General features: G+C 38.4%; 1 protein-coding gene across 1 annotated transcript in view; it reads right to left on the bottom strand.

Moving 5' to 3' along the window:
- Window positions 1–289, bottom strand: part of LOC114889413 (zinc finger protein 383) — a 49,125-nt gene extending 48,836 nt beyond the window's left edge. Inside the window, exon 1 of the mRNA XM_029212692.1 lies at window positions 257–289. The gene's annotated coding sequence lies outside the window, so the exon portion shown is untranslated. The remainder of the gene's footprint in view (window positions 1–256) is intronic.
- Between the last annotated feature and the right edge of the window lie 19,463 nt (window positions 290–19,752).

The following is a 19,752-nucleotide window of genomic DNA, read 5'->3' as shown; positions in this document are numbered from 1 at the left end:
AGAAACTATTTAAGATATAACCTGATTTCAGGTATGTTGAAATGAGGAAAAAAAGTGAGCCTTAGAATAGATGACTATGGAATGTATTTTGTCTACTGATTTAAATGCTACCCTTATCATAGATGATACATGTTTGGATTTATTTGTGATTCTATTTTGATTCAGTGATCTCTTTATTATTTTGCCAGTACCACATTCTCTATATAATTTAAAAATATGTTTTAATGTCTTAATAAAAGCCCCCTCCACTACATACCAATTAGAATGGCCAAAATCCAGAACACTGATAACACCAAATGCTGGCCAGGATGTGGAGCAACAGGAACTCTCATTCATTGCTGGTGAGAATGCAAAATGGTACAGCCACTTTGGAAGACAGCTTGGCAGCTTCGTACAAAATCAAACATACTCTTACCATATGGAGTTGAGAATACCTAGTGGGATGGAGAAAAAGTTCAGGAAAAGGAAAGAGAAGCAATCATCAAAGCTATCTCACTGCAAACTCCTAGCTCAAGGAGTCAGAAGGTTAAACTTTTTCTTTAAAGTTTATGGTATTGATTAGTTCAGTGAAATGGACACTGTTTATTATCTAACACTGACTGAAAAGCTTATCCATGGGCAAGAAATCAAATGGCCCACAGAGAAGCTTGATAGTAGAAGTTATGGGAAAGAACAAAGCAATTGTTTTCTAGTTGTTTCCTATGGAGTACTGCTTTTCTAATAGATTTAGGGGAAAAAAATGTTAAATAATACTGTTGATAGTGCCTTCTCCCTGATTTTACTATGAAGGCTTCTAGTATTTCACTATTAGGCATTAGGTTAGTTTTTTTTAACTTTTTAATACAGAAATTTCCAAACATACATAAAAGTAGAATTTAAATAGTATAAAAAACCTTCCATGTACCCACTAACTGGCTTCAACAATTATAAAGTCACAGACAATATTGTTTTATCTAGATTCTAATCCACTAATTTTTATTGAGATATACCTCGCACACCATGTAAGTTACTCACTTAAAGTATATAATTCAATGTTTTTTAGTATATCATCACAATCCAATTTTAGAACATTTTCATCTCCCCTAAAGGAAACCCCATTAAGAGTCAATCCCAGGACTTCCCTAGTGGCACAGTAGTTAAGCATTCACCTGCCAATGCAGAGGACATGGGTTCGATCCCTGGTCCAGGAAGATCCCACATGCCACGGAGCAACTGAGCCCGCAAGCCACAACTACTGAGCCCACGTGTCACAATTACTGAAGCCCGTGCACCTAGAGCCCATGATCTACAACAAGAGAAGCCACTGCAATGAGAAGCCCGCACACCACAACAGAGTAGCCCCGCTTGCCACAACTAGAGAAAAGCCTGTGTGCAGCAATGAAGAGCCAATGCAGCCAAAAATAAATAAATAAATAAATAATTTTAAAAAAAGAAACTGAGTTACAAAATTAAAAATCTATACTAAAAACAGAAATCAACATGTCTGATGAAGTTGAAAAGGTACTCAGCTTAATGATCACCAGCTCGGGTTCTAATGCTCTTATACTGTACAACCTAGTCCCAGGTACTGACCAAAAACTGGGAGCTCAGCTTTAAATCTATCCTGTAGTGTTTTTTCTTTCCTCATATCTAATTTGGTAATTTGTGTCTTATCTCCCCTTTTTTCTTTAAGTTTTTATAGAGGTTTATCAATTTTTATTTATTCCCCAAAATTAACTTTTGGAGTTATTAATTTTCTCAATTATATATTTACTTTATATTTCAATATACATAAATTTATATTGAGCTCTTATTCTTATTATTTCCTATTTTTTGTTTTCTTTGGGTTTAATTTAGTATTCAGTTTTATTTCCTTAACTTCTTGAGATGAAAACATAGATCATTAATTTTTCAACATTCTTCTTTACTAGAGTATGCATTTACAGCTATATATTTTCTTTAGGTTTAGCTTTAGCAACACCCCACATTTTGATGTTATATTTTCATTATCTTTCAGTTCAAAATATTTTTAATTTCCATTGCAATTTCTTCTTTGATTCACCAGTTATTTATAAATACAATTGCTTAAATCCTAAACATTGGGATATTTCTAAATATCATTCTGTTATTGACTTCTGCTGAATTCCACTGTGGACAGAAAACATACAGTATTATTTCAATCCTTTGAAAGTTACTGAGATTTCTTTTATGGTCCAGCACATGATCAATTTGGATAAATGTCTCATATGCATCTGAAAAGGATATATACTGTAGTTGTAAGGTACACTGTTCTACATATATCATTTCAGTCAAGTTTGTCAATCACACTGCCCAAATATTATATAGCTTTACTCAGTTTCTATTGATTGTTCTATCAGCTATTGAAACAAGTGCTAAAAATCCCCCACTATGATTGTGATTTGTCTACTACTTCTTTTACTTCCGTCAAATATACTTGAAGTCATTTTATGAAGGTCTATGTATTTAGAACTGTAATATCTTACTAGTAGTCTAACCTTTTTATTATGAACTATTGTTCTTTATCTCTAGTAAAGCTTCTTGTCCCACAGTCTAATTCCCATACAATGAGAGTGAGTCAGGAGTGTAAATTGATACTATTTAGAAAAACTGTCAGTATATATTAAAGTTGAATATTTGCATAACCTATGCCACAGAAATTTCACTCCTAGGGATATACCCAACAGAAATGCATTCATATGTGCACCAAAAGACATGTGCAAGAATGTTCATAGCAGCCTTGCTCATAATAGGTCCGATCTGAAAACAGCTTAAATACCAATAGATAATGGAAAGGATAAATAAATTGTGGTATGTTCATACAATGGAATTTTAAGCAACAACAATAATAACTGACCTATACTACATGAAGCAACATGGATGAGTCTCACATATTCATACTACATAATATTATTAAGTAGTACATTCATATTACATGTAAAATGTAATGATGAATAAAAAGAAGTCAAGCACAGAAGAGTGGATATTGTGTGATTCTACTTATGTAACATTCAAGAACAGGTAAAATTAATCTATGGCTATAGAAAACAGAATAATTGTTATCTTCGGGAGAGGTGGATAGTGAGTGGATGGAACAAGAATAGGGCTTCTAGAATGCTGGTAATGTTCTACTTCCTGATCTGATTTGAGCTCTGATTAAGCAAATATGCTCATTTTCTAAAATTCATCAAGTCACATACTTTCATTTCTGTACTTTTTGGAAAGTATGTTATACTTTTAAAACCATGTGATATATGAGAAGAGTCATCAAAAATTAAAATACCAAGTGACCAAGTATTAGAATACAGGATGACTATGCTTATAATCTGCTGGTAAGAATTTAACTGGTACAACCATATTGAAAATCAGTCCGGCATTATCTAGGAAATTTGAAAATACACACGTATCTTATGGCCCAGCAATTCCATTGGTATGTTTATACCCTAGGAAAGCATGCATAGGTGCACCAGGGTACTTATAAAGCAACAAGGAAACCCCAGCACACCTTGTATTTGGCTTGGTCAACAGCCATTCCTCCTTCTCCTCTGGGGACCTCTCTGAGAAAAGCAGAGCTGAGGAAGGAGAAAGGAATCATGAAATGCCAGGCCCTTCTCATGGCTCAGACTGATCAGATCAGAGGTTACCCTGGACCCACACCTGCCACCCATGGAGAGGAAGGATGGAGAAAGGTCAGAGGAGTCTAGGCTGTCCTGAGCATTCCTGGTTTCAGAAGGGGAAAAGTCTGCGGCCCACGACCAAAATCTGTCCTGACCTAACACATCAACCACTGGGACATACACACTGTTAGCCTGGCACAATTACAGGCACCCTCCAACCGCACACTCAGTGCCACAAAAAGTTACATAATCACACTCACACATCCTCACACAGTCAGACATCAGAACACTCAGTACTGCTAACAGTCATAAAACCACAATCACACGCAGCCCTCTGATAACACCGCCATAGCAACATAATCACAGATTCTCAGCACTCCCCACCGCCCCAACACACACAATGATACAAAGTTGTATGGACACACACAATCTCAGTCCCACTACGGAGGCACAGTCACACCTACACACACAGAGCCGCACACTTTCACAGTCACACACCACAACGAGGATATCCACAGTCACACCTGCACACAGAGCTCTGCGCGCATGGTCAGTCACAGTGACACACCCACCACAGGGATATACAATCACACGCGCACACAGCGCGCACAGTCACATAAGGTCACAATCGCACACATGGAATCCCACACTTCACCCTCCCCCAGTCTTATCAAATCATACAGGCCCGAGGCTCCGGACCCGCCTGGACCGTCCCTTCAGACTACCAGGGGTGCACCTCCGGAACCTAGACGAGCCCCCGGGACCTAGGCTGCTCACCTTGCACTTCCCCTTCCCCGGAGGCCTAGGGTCCCGCAGGCGAGTGAAGGGTCAGCCCTATACCCGCCAGGGTGTCTGGGAAATGTAGTCCGGAGCCAGATCCGCTCGAACAAGATGTCAGTCGACCCTCGGATTTTCTGCACAGCCTGGGCCGAGCCACACTTCTTCTCGCCTCTCGGAATTGCTGCCAGGAGGCTGGAGATCCAGATACAGTCCCCACACCCCAGAGACAAGCTTCCTCCTAGGGCCCGGCCAATCTCAGGGAGCCATAAATTCCCTGAGAAATAGAATAATGTCGCTGGATTCGCGCCGGAAGTTGATTTGGAGCCGCAAGAGCTTCTGGGAAATGTAGTCTAGAGCTGGAATGGTGAGGCGCCCGCCCACGTAGAAGGTTGTCTTGGTTGGCTGCTTGCACAGAGCTTGCCGCAGTGAAGGACAGAGTGGCGGCCAGGACTATTCTAAGAGTTGTAGCTCACTCTGAGAATATTCCGGACTGAGGAAGGCGTCATTTTTGCCTTCCTCCGTGGATTACCGTGGTGTGGGACCTATGCTGATCGGGCAGCGGTAACCTAGGGGTCTCAGACCCGAACCGCACCAGGGAAACTGAAGGAGAGTAATCAGACAGCCTGGAATGGGGCTGATGGGGACGGGTTATCAGGAGCGTCCAGCAGTGTGTTTGCTGGGGATGGTAGTCTTGACTCTGGTGATGGCCCCACTGTGTTAAGTCCATAGCTGAAATTGGATGAGTTACCTCATTTTCTTCATCTGGAAAACAGTGGTACTTCAGGGTGCATGTTATGGTACCATAAGTTTTATTTGCCTTTTGGAGAAGCAAACCAATTCGTCTGACACAGTTTCAAACTTGTGTTTTATAAATCATATCTCTGTTCCTTGTATGGCTGTGGATCCCACACCCTTCCATGCCTTAGGGATCTTGTTTTCATGGGTACAGTTTGTCTTCCAAGAAAACGCAGAAGGCTGCAAATAAGAAAAAAGTTTATTTGGTGGGGTGTTAGGAATTGCACTTCTGGAGACAGATTTGGGTAAAACCGAAAGAGTGTTCCAGAAGAGAGTCAGGGGCTTATGAAGGCAAACCCTACAAAGTTATTAAAGTTCTCTGGAAGGAATTATGATTAACTCTAACCGCAGGAAAGGAAATATTTGTCCTTAAGGGATAGGCTGTCACTGAGTTATTTTAGGGGAAGTGTCTTCCAAGCATCTTGAGTTTCTGGAAGTTGAGATTCCATCTAGGCTGAGGCATGCATGTCATCCTTCCTCCATGGCCTCCCAGCTACATTTTAGAGAGCTTTCTTCATAATACCGACTCCATTTTGATTTTCCTTTCACAAATTTCTACTCCCTTTGCAGAGTTTACAGTTATATTTTATTCCTCTCCAGTCTTCCATGGTTTGATCCCTGACCCCCCAAACTCGGGGGGGCGGGGAGGGAGGAGGAGGAAAGGTTCACTACAGTAGTACAACAGCTTAGATATGAATCTTTTTTTTTTTTTTTTTTTGCGGTATGCGGGCCTCTCACTGTTGTGGCCTCTTCCGTTGCGGAGCACAGGCTCCGGACGCGCAGGCTCAGTGGCCATGGCTCACGGGCCCAGCCACTCCGCGGCATGTGGGATCTTCCCGGACCGGGGCATGAACCCGCGTCCCCTGCATCGGCAGGCAGACTCTCAACCACTGCGCCACCAAGGAAACCCTTAGATATGAATGTTATCCCTTTCACCTCTTGGAAACAATTAAAAGTCACAAAAAGGGACCAAAACAGAAAACCCCAGTTTCTGTGAAGTTCGGAGAAAGGAAAAGCCCATGAACTCCAAAATACGCATGAGCACTTCCCAATACAGTTGATATTAGGTAAAAGCACGCTATAGAATGAGGACTGGTGAACAGAAGTGAGAGTGATGCTTAGGAGCTAGTAAATCCTATTAGAGAAGACTCCAGACATAGGGGGGAAAATCATTTCAGGAATACTAGGTGCTTATCTTGAAAGATAAACTTTGGAGAGGGAACTGCCATGAAGAGAGTAGAGGGCAAACAGAGTAACAGATGGAAGCCACGTGCCAAGATCAGGAGTCAAGTTTAAGGGAAATTGATCCAGAAAACTAAAATATGTCTCAGTTTTGACTGAAGTTATTGGTCTGTAAGCTAGAAGAAGACTCCAGTATCAGAGAAAACCTACAGTTGCTTAAAGGAGAGAAACTTAGATTAGTGTCAAGTTTCTACTCAATAAAATTTAGCACCAGAAATCAGTGGAACAAAGCCAAAAGGATAATCAAGAGAGTGAATGTCAATTATTTTTGTTCACAATCAAGCTGCAATTCAGGTATAGATATAATTTATTTAGGGTCACCCTAAAATGAGGATGTGAATTAGGGTGACTTGAGAGCCAGGGACAGTAATATAAAGGATAGGGTGGTTTATTTTAGTAGAATAAACAGGATGATGATTAACATGTAAAAATAGCTAAAAACAAAACAAATGAATAAAAAAGGCACTAAAATGTTATGAGTGGAAGAAGATGGAGGAAGTAGATAGAATGAGTAGGACCTGATGGAGCGAAGTTTGCAGGAGAAATTCTTAGACAAGAAAGAAGAGTATGGATGCAGCAATTACAGAGGTGAGGGAAGAAAAGAACTGTGGGGAACAGAGTAAAATGTGAAATAAAATGGCTTGTTAGGAAGATTGTATGCTTCAGATTATGACAGGCCTGAGATTCAAATCCGATTTCTGAAAATTAACTATTTGTGACCTTGAGCAAATGTCTTGTGCTCTATGCACAACATCATCAAAAATCTTGATAAAAGTATCTTTTTCTCATGAACACCATATGGATCAGGGAAAACGTGTGGATTAGTTTATACAAAATAAATGCTCAAAAGCTATTGAACACTTCTCAACTCATTCTTTGAAGCCAGTATCACCCTGATGCCAAAATCAGACAAAGAAATTAGGAGAAAAGAAAACTAGAGGCAAATATACTTTATGAAGACAGACACAAAAATTCTCTAAAATTACTAGTAAATGGAATCTAGCAACATATAAGAAAGATTATATGCCATAGGGCTTCCCTAGTTGCACAGTGGCTAAGAATCTGCCTGCCAATGCAGGGGACACAGGTTCGAGCCCTGGTCTGGGAAGATCCCACATGCCACGGAGCAACTAAGCCCGTGTGCCACAACTACAGAGCCTGTGCTCTAGAGCCCTCATGCCACAACTACTGAAGCCCACTCACCTAGAGCCTGTGCTCTACAACAAGAGAAGCCAACGCAATGAGAAGCCTGCGCACCACAACGAAGAGTAGTCCCCACTCGCTGCAACTAGAGAAAAGCCTGCGTGCAGCAACAAAGACCCAACACAGCCAAAAATAAAATTTTAAAAATAAAATAAATTAATTTTTAAAAGATTATATGCCATAAATAACCAACTAGGATTTGTTCCAGGAATACAACGATGGTCCAATATATGAAGGCCAATCAAAATAATACATCATATTAACAGAATAAAAACAAAAGTCATATGATCATCTCAGTAGATCCAGAAAAGCATTTGATAAACCCAATAACATTTCATGATAAAAAACAAAACAACTCAACAAACTGGGAAAAGAAGAGAACTTCTTCAAACTAATAATGACACCTGTGAAAAATGCAGAGCTAACATCATAGTTGATGGTAAAGGGCAGAAATTTTTCTCTTGTGCTAAGTGCGATACATTGAATGTGTCCCCCCAGAATTCATATGTTGAAACCTAATCCTCATGTGGTGGTATGTGGAGGTGGGTCCTTTAGGGTTAATTAGATTATGAGAATAGAACCATCATGAATGGGATTGGTGCCCTTAAGAAAGAGACTTCAGGGATCTCCCTTGCCCCCCTACCATGTGAGGACACAGCAAGAAGATAGCTGTCTGTGAACCAGGAAGTGGGCTCTCACCAGATGTGGAATTTGACAGCACCTTAATCTTGGACTTCCCAGCTTCCAGAACTGTGAGAAATAAATGTTTGCTGTTTGGGTCACCCAGCCTATGGTATTTTTGTTATAGCAGTCCAAAAGGACTAAGACAATCAGGAACAAGCCTGTTCAAGAATGTCCATTCTCCCCATTTCTTTCTTTCTTTTTTTTTTTTTTGCAGTATGCAGCCTCTCACTGATGTGGCCTCTCCTGTTGCAGAGCACAGGCCCCGGACGCGCAGGTTCAGCGGCCATGGCTCACAGGCCCAGCCACTCTGCGGCATGTGGGATCTTCCCGGACAGGGGCACGAACCCGTGTCACCTGCATCGGCAGGCGGACTCTCAACCACTGCTCCACCAGGGAAGCCCCCATTCTCCCCATTTCTACTCAACGTTGTACTGGAGATTTTAGACAGGGCAATTAGGCAAGAAAAAGAAATAAAACGAATCCAGATTGGGAAGGAAGAAGTAAAACTCTGTTCACAGATGCCATGGTCTTATTCATAGAGAATCTTAAGGGATCCACACAAGTGAATGCACCAAGGTTTCAGGTTACACGATCAATATTCAAAAATCAATTGTGTTTCTATATGCAAACAATGAACAATCCAAAAATGAAATTAAGAATACAATTTCATTTTATTCAAAAACTAGTTAGGGATAAACTTAGTAGAAGAAGTGCAAGATGGTGTTTACTAGAAACTGTAAAACTTAGTTGAAGGAAATTAAAGAAGACCTTAAAATGAGAAAGCTTTCCCATATTCATATATTGGAAGATTGAATATTGTTAAGAAAGCAATACTCCCCAAACTGACATACAAATTCAGCACATTATCAAAATCCCAGCCTGATTTTGGTAAGAATTGATAAGCTGACCCTAACGTTCATATGGATTGAAAGGGACCCAGAAAAGCAAAACAAAGTTGAAGGACTCACATTTTCTGATTTCAAAACTTACTGCAAAGCTACAGTAATCAAGACAGCATATTCTTGGCACAAAATATAGACATCTAGCATTGAGAATGCAGAAACAAGCCCTTATATTTACAGTCAACTGATTTTTCAACAAGAGTGCCAAAACAATTTCATGGGGGAAAGAATAGTCTTTTCAACAAATGATGCTGGGACAACTGGATAAGCACACACAAAAGAATGAAGACTTTTACCTCACACCATGTATAAAAATGGACTCAAACGGATCATGGATCATAGATCGAAATGTCAGAGCTAAATCTATAAAACTCTCAGAAGAAAACATAGGACTAAATCTTTGTAACCTTTGGGTTGTACATGGCTTCTTTTATATGCAACCAAAAGCACACATGACAAACAAAAACAGATAAATTGATTTCATCAAACTCAAACAATATTGTACTTCAAAGGACACCAGTAAGAAAGTGAAAAGACAACCCACAGAAAATATTTTCAAATCATATATCTGATAAGTAATTTTTATTCATGATATATGAAGAATAGTTACAACTCAATAAAAAAACAAATAACCCCAATTTTTAAATGGTCAAAGTATTTGAATAGTCAAACATGCAAATGACCAATCACCACATTAAAAGATGCTCAACACCGTTAGGTATTATTTGTATTAGGAAAATGCAAATCAAAACCAAAATGAGACAGTATCTCACCCACACTCAGATGACTAAAAATAAAAAGTTTGTAAAACTCTAGAGATTCATCAGCATCAAACCTAGTATTTGGAAGCCCTTTTGTTGCCAATCGTCATTTTAACCCCTCCACCATCCTGAAAAGGTTTACAGAATATCTGAAGAGTCAAATGAATTAACAATGTAATTTTTTAAAAGGGCTCCCACATAGAAAGGATAAACTTTTCTCATTTTCAACAGCTTTTCCCCACATTGTCGACCTGACAATTAGGACAGCCCTTAACCACCTTGAACTTTTTGGAACTCATCAATCATGCCTGATAAATTCTCAGCATTCCTTTCTTTTTTTTCTTACCTCCTGAGTTATACCAAGAAGGTGAGGGAGCAAGACTTTGGGGTTATCAAGTAGTCACCTGGGAAGCAATAAAGATGGTCTGGTGGAAAGATGCCCTGTCAGACCCCAAAGTTTATGGATTTGGAATCTAGCCTTGGAGAAAAGAAACATTTTTTAAAAAGTCAATAAATAAAATCCCAGAGAATACTGATCAATTGACAAGAATACAAGGAAAAATAACTGAGAATGACAAATGGCTGCAGCCTTAGCTGTGTTGAAGGCAACCCAGGGACCATTCAATTTTTTTAGCTCCTACAGAAGTGAGGAAACTGACAAGAGTACAGAATTTCTGTACTTGTTGGAGCCTAATCTTGGTTTTTCAGTTGCTTATAGACATGAAGGGCCCCAAGACCTAAAAAGAGACCATGTTAATAATAGCAGGCTTTTGAGACATAGAAATTCACACTCTGGTGAGACAGCCATGTCTTCCACACATGTCCATATATAATCTAGCCAAACAAAACATTTATTATTTTACTTTTTATCTTACACATTTTTAGACATACACAAAAGTAGACTGAATAGTATGAACATCCCCCCTCACCCACCTAACCCATGTACCATTCAGCTTTAACAGTTATCAAACTTTTGCCCACCTTGTTTCAACTAGTCCTGTCTGAATTTTTTTTTCTGTAGTATTTTTAAAGCATATTCCAGACACTACAAATAAGTTTTTAAGTACAAACAATGTTTCAATGACAATGTAATTAAAGCTTTAAAACTCTAGTTTTTAATAATAAATTAATGTTATTGAATTTTTGTATTTGTAAATATTTATTTTATCATCACGGTTGTAGAGTTATACATAGATAGAAATAAATAAGTACTGACACAGCTGAGGTTTTTTTTTTTTTCCGGTACGCGGGCCTCTCACTGTTGTGGCCTCTCCCGTTGCGGAGCACAGGCTCCAGGCACGCAGGCTCTGCGGCCATGGCTCATGGACCCAGCCACTCTGCGGCATGTGGGATCCTCCTGGACCGGGGCACGAACCCATGTCCCCTGCATCGGCAGGTGTACTCTCAACCACTGCACCACCAGGGAAGCCTGGCAGCTGAGGTTTTTGTGGTAACTATCTCCTCTCTCTGAATTTTAATTTCTCTAGAACTCAATATTGTATTAGTCTAACATCCCAAAGATAATTAGGAATTTTTGAAAATATATTTAGGATATCATAGTAAAGAACACAGTCATTGTTGATATAAGAATATATCAAAGAAAATAGCACTTTAAAACTTAGATACATAGAGAGTGTAATATAACTCTATAGATACATATAATTTGCACTATTGTCTGAGGTTTACAAGAATCAATTTATAAAGATGAGTTATTTCAACTACAACTCAGTCTAGTTATATACCCACACTTATGCATATCTATACTTATGTAATCCTCAATATTAGTGCATGTAATAACTTTTCTGGTGATAAGGCAAATGAGTGGTAAGCATGTTCCATTTAATTTAGGCTTTTCTGTTTGCAACAGTGTAGCGGTTATAGGTAACATCCACAGGATATAGCAATGATCTCAGAAGGTAAGACCCAATGTCCTTTAGGACTCACTTGTGAAAACTAACAATGGCCAAGACTGTTTTATGGCTTAAAAGGCTATTGATGTTCTCTACAGCTGCAGCAGAGGAGGGTCATGGGTTTTTCATAATCTTTAAGCATTTATCCATGGATTTACTTTTATTATCAACTTGAAAAAATATGTTGGAAAAAAACGAAGTTTTTAGCATATGTGCTCAGATACTCTCACCAGCCATTCTCTATTTTTATTAGAACATGGTCACATTTTTTTAAAAGTAAATTTTAATAAATTATTTTCTTGAAATAGCATATGGTATGAGTCTAGTCCAAATTGCCTTCTTGGGACTTCCCTGGTGGTCCAGTGGTTAAGAATCCGTCTTCCAATGCAGGGGACACGGGTTCGATCCCTGGTCGGGGAACTAAGATCCCACTGCCTCAGGGTGCCGCAACGAAGACCCAGCGCAGCCAAAAAAAAAAAAGCAAAATAAAACAAATTGCCTTCTTATCAAGCAACATTTATAGACTAATTCTTCCTTTACCATTATTATGGACTAAGCATATTAAGCATTTATTCTTAAACAGATTAACTTTTCAGAGTCAAGTTTCCTGTTCTTCTGGTCTGTCTGTTAGCTTTTACCTCTTTCCTCTCTGCCTGCAAAAAAACATTCTGTTCTCTTTTACCATCAGTTAGTTTGGTAGAAGTAAATCCCTGTTCTTTACGGAAATACTATAGCATTATTCTTTTTTACTTTTAAAATTAATAAATACTTAGTAAAATATAAGAAAATGAAAACTTGTACCAACTAGAGAAAATTGCAGGTTTGCAATGTGCATACTTTACTGTATCATGGACAACTTTTCTTGTTTGTAAATATAAGTCTGGATCACAAATTTTTAGTTTCATAGTATTCTGTTGTATGGATTTGCTATCATTTATTTAACCAAAATCCCAATGATAAACATCAAGATTGTCTCAAAAAATTTTTGCTATTAAGAATAAAACCTCACCACTTCACACCCACTAGGATGGCTCTAATAAAGAAGATAATAGCAAGTGTTGACAAGGACGTGGAAAAGTTGGAAACCTTATACACTGCTGGTGGGTATGTCAAGTGGGGCAGTTTTTTAGAAATCTGTTTGACAGAACTCAAAATGTTAAACATAGAATTACTATTTTACCCAGCAATTATACTCCTAGGTATTTACACAAGAAAATTGAATGTGCACAGAAAAACTTGTACACAACTGTTCATTGCAGCATTATTCACAATAGCCAAAAAGTAGAACCAACCCAAATGTCCATCAACTAATGAGTGGATAAATAAAATGTGGTGTAACCATACAATGTAATATTATTTGTCACTAAAATGAAGTACTGATACATGCCACAATGTGGATGACCCTTGAAAACATGTTAATTAAAAGAAGCTAGCTAGAGAAGACCATACTGTACAATTCCATTCATATAAAATGTCCAGAGCAAGCACACAGAGTAGATTTTTGTGTCCAGAGACACAAAGTAGATTAGTGGATGCCTAGGGTTAGTGGGTTTGGGGACAACAGGAAGTTACTGCTGAAGGGTACAAGTTTATTTTGGGGATGATGAAAATGTTCTAAAATTGATTGTGGTGATGGTTGTATAACTGTGTAAATAGGATTTCCTTGGTGGTCCAGTGGTTAAGATTCTGCCCTTCCACTACAGGGCCCGTGGGTTTGATCCCTGGTCAGGGAAGTTCTACATGCTGTGCAGTGTGGCCAAAAAAATAAATAAATAATAAATAAATAAATAACTGTGTAAATATACTAAAAACTATTGAATTATTCATGTTAAGTGAGTGACTCATATGGTATGTGAATTATATCTCAGTAAAGCTGTTTAAAAAAAACACATGATCTGGGCTTCCCTGGTGGCGCAGTGGTTGAGAGTTCGCCTGCCGATGTAGGCGACACGGGTTTGTGCCCCAGTCTGGGAATATCCCACATGCCGCGGAGTGGCTGGGCCCGTGAGCCTTGGCCGCTGAGCCTGTGCGTCCGGAGCCTGTGCTCCGCAACGGGAGAGGCCACAACACAGTGAGAGGCCCGCGTACCGCAAAAAACAAAACAAAACAAAACAAAACATGATCTCCATTACTCTCTTGGATAAATATTTGCATCCTTTTATGATTTTTTAAAATTAAAAAAATTTATTCTTAATTACAAAAGGAATACATACATTCTTATTTGTAAAAACGGAGATATTACATTTAAAACAAAAGTACTTTGATTCACCATAACAATCCCAATCACTTCTTTAGAAGTTGTTGGGACTTACCTGGTGGCTCAGTGGTTGAAAATCTGCCTGCCAATGCAGGGGACATGGGTTCAAGCTCTGGTCTGGGAAGATCCCACATGCCGTGGAGCAACTAAGCCTGTGTGCCACAACTACTGAGCCTGTGCTCTAGAGCCCACTAGCCACATCTACTGAGCCCACATGCCACAACTACTGAAGCCCGCGTGCCTAGAGTCCATGCTCCGCAACAAGAGAAGCCCGCACACCGCAACGAAAAGTAGCCCCTGCTCGCGGCAACTAGAGAAAGCCCGTGAGCAGCAGCAAAGACCCAACGCAGCCAAAAATAAATAAATAAATTTATTTTTTTAAAAAAAAGTCGTCACACTTGACGTTTGGGTATGTATCCTTCCACAAACATTTTTCTACATGCTTTGGTACATAGACATATGTCTAAGGAAAATCCTTGATTTGTGATTTCTCTGTGTGTGTCTGTGAGGTTTGCCTTTTTCTTTCAACAGTTTCTTGGAAAATGTCATTCTTAAATGTGTGCAAGTATATATACATCATTATTTTTAACTTCTACATAGAATACTGTGATTTATTTAGCCCTCATCTCTCTGATGTACATGAGTATCGTTTCAGTGTTTTGCTGTCATCAGTTTCTGAATGCTTGCCTACTTGTGCTTCTGTGGCTGCTTCTCTCAGTAGATAAGGAGAAGCTGGCTAGTGGGGTAGTTGGATTACGTTTTTTGTTTTTTTTTGGATTACGTATTTTTAAAGTTTTAACTGATTGCCAAATTTTCCATGGAGTTGCCAAACTAATTTTCATTTGTGTCAGCAGGATATAAAAGTATCCTCTAATCCACAGCCTCCCTGATACATGATATACACTTTTCTTAATTTTGGCTAATCAATCTCATTTTCTTTTGTATCTTTTCATGAAGTTGGCCATCTTTTCATATGTCTACCAGCTATTTGATATGCCTAAGTGTAGCTCTTCAGTTTTTTGGTGTGTGGGTTTTGTGGGTTTTTAAATTTTTTGTATTTATTCTGCTTGGTATTCTCTGAGCATCCTGGATCTGTGGTAGTTTGGTGTATGTCATTAATTTTGGAAAGGTTTTGGCCATAATTACTTCAAATAATTCTACTCAGCTCTCTCTTCTCCTTCTGGTATGCCACTTACATGCATGTTCTACCTTTGAAATTGTCCCATAGTTCTTGGAAGTTCTGTTCTGTTTTTTGTTTGTTTTTTATTTTTGGCTATATTGGGTCTTCATTGCTGCACACTGGCTTTTCTCTAGTTGCATCAAGCGGGGGCTACTCTTTGTTGCAGTGCATGGGCTTCTCATTGCTGTAGTTTCTCTTGTTGCGGAGCATGGGCTCTAGGCGCGTGGGCTTCAGTAGTTGTGGCACGTGGGCTCAGTAGCTGTAGCTTGCGGGCTCTAGAGAGCAGGCTCAGTAGTTGTGGCACACGGGCTTAGTTGCTCCGTGGCATGTGGAATCTTCCCAGACCAGGGCTCGAACCCGTGTCCCCTGCATTGGCAGGCAGATTTTTAACCACTGTGCCACCAGGGAAGTCCTCTTGTTTTGTTTTTAAATTCATTTTTCTCTTTGCATTTATTTTGGGACGTTTCTATTGACCTATCTTCAAGCTCACTGATTCTATCCTTGGCTGTGTGCAGTCAACAGACAAGACTATCAAAGGCACGGAGAGTCATTTCTGTCACAGTGCTTTTTATTTCTAGCATTTCCTTTGACTATTTTCCTAGAGTGCCCATTTCTCTACTTACATCACCCACCCATTATTGTACATTGTCTACATTTTCCATTAGAATCTTAACATATTAGTTATATTAAAATAGCAGATGATCTCAACATCTATGTCATATCTAGATCTGTACTCCTCCTCAGAAAGAGTGTGTATCTTGAGGCTCTACCACAATAATCTACCATTATTATATAGAGCCCTACTGGTGTGGTGGTAAGGTGGGGGGTGGGGAATGTTCTATAATTTTCCAGTTAAATCTCAATCTTTTTAGTGGGCCTAGGTCTCCAGCCTGTGACTTCACAAGTGTTTCTTCATGGTTTAAACCTTCGTTCCCCTTTGGGGAGACAGGAAGGTTAGAGGGGGCTAAAGTAAGAACTCCAGCTGGGATAAGGCTCTGATAAATTTATGTTTGTTATCATTTGTTATGGAGAGCTCTCTGTGTGCATTCCCTCTCCTAGAGTCATGACAAGATCTTCCTCAGATCCTTACAGTGAGAACCTATTGGGGTTTCAGAGGTAAGACCAAAGAAAATGTGGGACACCACTAAGACTGTAGTTCTCAGAAGTTTCTTGCTCTCATACTAGTCTACATCGGCATCCAACAATTTGTCAAAATTACTATGTACGTGTTCCTACCAGTTTATGGCTCCAGTGGCTTCTGCTCCAGGTAAGCAGATCTGGCTACAACACTCTGGATTTGTGTATAACTCTCTAGATCTCAGGGTGATGGTTTGCCCTGTAGTCTCAGTTCTCTCATGGGTCCTGGAAAATTATTGATTTTTGATTTATTCAGCTTTATCTTGTAAAGTTGGGAGTGTTGACTTCCAAGCTCTTTTAATGCTAGAGCTGAACTTTACCAGCTATTTTATTTCTTTTTTCTAAACATTTTGTGTTCATGCCTTTACATATATATATATATATATATATATATACGTGTGTATATATGTATATATTTGGGGGGCTGGGCTTTTTGCTTTTTCTTATTGAATTTATATTTCTTTTACGTTCTAAATATGTTTTTTCTTATATATGTTGAAAATAATTTTTTCTACCTTAATTGCTTAGCTGCTTAGATGTCTCTTGTATGTAATATTTTGATGTATTCTGACTTACCTTGTTTAAAATGGCCTTTTCTTCTTCATAAAGTCATACAATTTTACAGTACTTTTTAATCTTTGTTCTATTTATTTTCAAAAAATTCAAACATAGAAAACTTGCAAGAAAAGTCTTCTGACATATATCCACTACCTATATGCAACAATTATTAACATTTGGTATAATTATTTCCTCTGTGTGTTTATGCTTGTGTGTGTAAACACCAAGCGAGAAGTCATTTCCCATTATTTTATTTTACTATTTTATTTTATTTTATTTTTTGACGACATGACGTGGCATGCAGAACTTCCCCAGCTAGGGGTCTAACCCATGCCCTCCCTCCACAGTGGAAACATGGAGTCTTAACCACTGGACCACCAGGGAAGTCCTCCCATTTTTTTAACTGGATAAAATTTAAATATTAACAATAGCTCCAAATCCCCAAGCAATTTCCTAAAATGCAAGTGAAACAGAATACAATGCCTTAAGTAACAAGCTGTCATTAGGATTTAAAGTGTTTAACCCCTTACTTCTTCATCACCAAGCAATTGATATGGCTATGCGTCTGCTTTGTTGACCCTTGGCACACATTTTATATCATCTACACATCATTGATAGTGTACCATTTGTATTTACAGTGTACATAAAGGCTTTCCCCATACATCATTTTGTTACTTTCCTAATCATTGGCTGGAAAATGTTGTATTGGAAAATAAATATGTTCTATGAAGTTTAGGTATTAAAAAATGAAAATCAAAAGGAATTAGAATCCTAGAAAACTTTAAATGGCAGATTTTCTGTAAGGTGTGCTGACTGATTTGAATAGTTGCAAACATGATCACTGTTCACCCTTAAATATTTCATCATGTATTTGCTAAGAATAAGGACATTCTCCTATCTAACCACAATAATATTATCACATCTAAGAAAAATCAGAATAATTTTGTAATATCATCTAGTATTCAGTCCATGCTAATATTTTTCCATTTGTGCCCAAAATTACTTTCAGAGTTTTTCTTTAAAAAGCTTTTTTTTTTTAAGGCAGGGTAGGGAACCAGAAGTCAGTCAAGATGCATGCATTGCATTTAGTTGTTCTTTTACTTTATCCCTCTTGATCTAAAACCATTTTTTTTCCATGATACTAATTTTTAAGAGTCTGTGCCAGTAGTTTTAACAGAATATTCCACATTCTGAATTTTTCTGATTCTTTACTTAAAGTATTATTTAACTTGTTCCTCTGTGATCTATATTACGTGGAAGTTAGATCTAGTACCTAGTTTAGATTCAGGTTAAATATTTTTGGTAAGAATACTTCAAAGGTTATGTTCGGTATTTTATATTGCATCACATTTTCTACCTTTAGTAGAAAATATAGGTAAATATCTTAAAGACCTTGAGGTGGGAAGGGATTTCTTAAGATGAAAAAATAATTGACTATAAAAGAGGATAAACATTACTGAATTCTCAGGTACACATGATTCTGTTTCAGGTTTTTATATTCTGTTTCTATTTGAATTTTTATATAAAATACGCTGTTTTTAAAGTTTAGTTTTACAATTCAATATCTAATAAAGTCCCCCTCTTTTCCTTTCATCACAATATTCTTAGCTATGCTTCTTACATAAATATCCTCATACATCCAGTTTTAATCAGCTTGTCAAATATTATAAAAATTCCTTATGAGATTTTCATTGGAATTACCTTGAATTTATATTTAATTTGGCAAGAGTTGACATTTTTCCTATATTATGCTTCCCTTCCATAAATGTGGGATATCCATCCCTATATTGAGATTGGTTTTGTCCTTCATTAGGATTTAACAGTTTTACACATGAAAGTATTTGAAATCTCCTTTAAGAGTTATTTCTCAGAACTTAGAACTTTTTTAGTTATTATAAATGAAATGTTTTTTTGTTATATTTTCTGATTATTGCTGACATACAATTAATTTTTTACAGTTGATTTTTTTTAATACTTCCATTCTTGCCAAATCAGTTTATTAGTTATATTGCTTTGTCATTTGTTTTCCTGGGGTTTGCAATTTTTGATACGTCTTATTTCCTTTTCTTGTCTTAAGTACCCAGGCTCCTTTCTTACTGCTCCATTATCTTAACATGTAGCTCTGACAAGGACTCCCTCCTTGACCAAAAACTTTTGTTACTGAGTCCAAGGTCGCTCTGCTCGCTGCACGACAGGCCAATAAATCGGAGATGAGGTGTTGAGGCAAGGAATACGACTTTATTCGGAAAGCCGGCAGACTGAGAAGATGGCAGACTAAAGTCTCTAAATAACCATCTTATTGGGGTTTGGGTGCCAGTTTCTTTTATAGCACAGAGAGGAGGGGGAGATGAGGAAGTAAAGTAAAAAGGCCATACGTTTTGCAAATATCATCCAGAATGGCCAGCCTCGGGGAGGGGATGTGTTAATTTCTTCTTTCTTGTAGCCATCCACAGGTGGAACAGGTTCCAGATGTTTCCCTGAACAAAGGCAGTGTTCCCCAGGGCAGGCCATTATGCACTGACAGTATCCTTTTAGTGAACAAAAGCAGCAGAAAGCAAAGATTAAAGTAAAAGAAACAGAACCAACGTGTAGTCCAACTCTTCCTTGTCACACTTTAACGAGGCTTCTCTGAGCCCTCTTCTGTTTTTGTTTTTCGTTGTTGTTTTTTTTTTTTGCGGTACGCGGGCCTCTCACTGTTGTGGCCTCTTCCGTTGCGGAGCACAGGCTCC

The sequence above is a fragment of the Monodon monoceros genome, unplaced genomic scaffold (genome assembly GCF_005190385.1).
Source record: "Monodon monoceros isolate NGI ecotype Baffin Bay Population unplaced genomic scaffold, NGI_Narwhal_1 Super_Scaffold_10, whole genome shotgun sequence".
Taxonomy (NCBI): Eukaryota; Metazoa; Chordata; class Mammalia; order Artiodactyla; family Monodontidae; genus Monodon; species Monodon monoceros.
The sequence above is the reverse complement of the archived record's forward strand: the minus strand, read 5'-3'. Positions and strand labels throughout refer to the sequence as shown.